This window comes from Dama dama, chromosome 33 (genome assembly GCF_033118175.1).
Source record: "Dama dama isolate Ldn47 chromosome 33, ASM3311817v1, whole genome shotgun sequence".
NCBI lineage: Eukaryota > Metazoa > Chordata > Mammalia > Artiodactyla > Cervidae > Dama > Dama dama.
In genome coordinates this window covers 34,100,606-34,102,836 of record NC_083713.1, presented here as the reverse complement: position 1 = coordinate 34,102,836, position 2,231 = coordinate 34,100,606, and the positions used below count along the sequence as shown (strand labels likewise).

At 42.7% G+C, this 2,231-nt stretch overlaps 1 non-coding gene across 1 annotated transcript; it reads left to right on the top strand.

Moving 5' to 3' along the window:
• The first annotated feature begins 360 nt into the window (after positions 1–360).
• On the top strand, positions 361–432 carry TRNAW-CCA (transfer RNA tryptophan (anticodon CCA)). Its single transcript has one exon. It is a non-coding gene; the product is annotated as a tRNA-Trp (tRNA).
• The last annotated feature ends 1,799 nt before the right edge of the window (positions 433–2,231 follow it).

Below are 2,231 nucleotides of genomic sequence, written 5' to 3'. Positions count from 1 at the left end.
TCTCTTTCAGATCATATGGCTTAAAACTCCTTGTGTATCTCAGGGTATTTTAATGTTAATTATTGCACATTTATATAAAATGGATATAAAATAAACCTAACAGTGGTAGGGTTAATCACTCTCTAACAAATTGAATAATCCCTGAATTCTTCTGCCCCTTCTCTGTGATCCCACAACTGGCCCTTGATTGGATAGAAGAATTCATAGTGTAGGACACAAGATATAGATCAATTCTGTACTCCTACAAAGTCACCTCTGCCTATATTTTCCTCTCTTTGGTCTCCATCCATCAGCTTCATTCCAATCTCCTTTAGTGACAGACTGCCTGGAATTTAGTCTCCATTAGACTAAAAAGGGGCTTCCCTGGTGGCTCAGAGGTTAAAGCATCTGCTTCCAATGCGGGAGACCCAGGTTCGATCCCTGGGTTGGGAAGATCCCCTGGAGAAGGAAATGGTAACCCACTCCAGTACTCTTGCCTGGAGAATTCCATGGACGGAGGAGGCTGGTAGGCTGCAGTCCATGGGGTCGCAAAGAGTCAGACACAACTTTCACTTTTTTCAGACTAAAGAGGGTCCATGCAGTTGAAAAAAGTCAGACACAACTTAACACTGAACAAGTGTATAAAGGATGCTAGAAACTTAAATGCCAGTAACAGCAATACTATATTTGATACAATACACCAATGCATCTTCATGTTTACTCATCTTCAGGGGCTGATGGTGCAGCAGCTTGCATTTTGAGCAACCGCCTGATATGCCCAGATCCTAAGGTTTCTCCCATTGAGGAGAGAAACACAATACCTAGCATTAAGGCTAAGCCAACAGGTTAAGTGATCCTTGAAGAAAGAGACTGTGACTAAATTGAAATGCCTGCAGAGAGGAAGGACAAGTAGACAATAGCTTCTCCAGTCTAAGGGCCTGAGTGAGAAAAACTGGCAGAGCCGGAAGGAGAAGGTCAGACCTGTGTGTCCTCATCTCCCTTCTTCAAAGGTGGAAAGTACAGAAAAAGGAATGTATTAGAAACACCCAGATAAGTGTAAGATAATCTGAGAACACAAAAGTGTGTGGCCTACATTCTGAGACCTCTGGTAGGAGTCAACTTGGTTGACTTACAAGTATGGTACAATGGTGAAAAGGGTGGGTGAAGAGGATTAGAGAGGTAAGTAAGATCAACACAGCGCTCCTGCCATTCCCTCTTCTTTGGACCAGGAGCTCTTAGAAGTGTCGAGGGGGGCTAATATAGGCTGGCCTTGGGGTCTGGACTGAGAGCTGGGGTATGAGGATGCCTCAAATGCAATAAACATCCTATTGCATCAGAGTGGTAACAAATAGAGAGTCATTCTGACCCAGTAGGGTCCAGAGGACTGTACATGTATGGGACACTGGCACCATTACCCCTTTCCTCCCCAAGTTCACATAAGCCCCTAAGTGCCCAGAAGCCATGTTGTAGAGATAGAAATCTAAAAATCTGAACATTTAGTTGAAAAAGAGTGAATCATTTAAAAGTGATAACATGGAGCACTTGTATCTTGTAAAAGTGATACAAAGTAACTTCATCACCTCTTGCTATGCCACACAGCCAGGAGCTCACCAGGCAGGCGGGAGCTCACAAGGGTTAGAATGATTCAGCCATCCTTGTATTGAGCACATGGAAGTATTGAACAGAATGTGCTTATTCTTCACAGGGCAGTGAAAGGGATGATTGACCACTGCTTGCTTCAGTCTGCGGAAGGGGGGGAAAAAAAAAGAGTGAGGAGGTTGGTACCCAAACTTCTGATTCTGTGTAATTGTTTCCATCCTCACCCTCCTTTTTAAACTGTCCTCTTTCAATTTGGCATGGTTTGGCTGGCTGTAAAGTGGGAGAGGTTTGGCTGACAAGACAAGGGTGGCTCCCTTTGATGTCTTTGGTTGTAAAGTTTTTTAGTTAAAAAACACTCCAGCAGCTGCCAGCTTCTTACCAAAAAACCAAACCACAAAACCAAATGCCATTTTTCACAACTGTATGAATCATTCTTTTTTCCTTTTTATTCTAAACTCTGTTTGAAGTTATTGCTTTTTTCCCTTTAAAAAAGTGGTACCTATAAAAAGTTGCCTGGGCAAAAGAAGGGAAGGAGAGGTATTACAATTAGTTCTGATCAACCAGCCCCCCCAAATTGGTAAAGAAACAGATGATCTGTACAACACTATAATCCATTAAGATCTAATGATATTTATAGCCCAAGACACCCAACA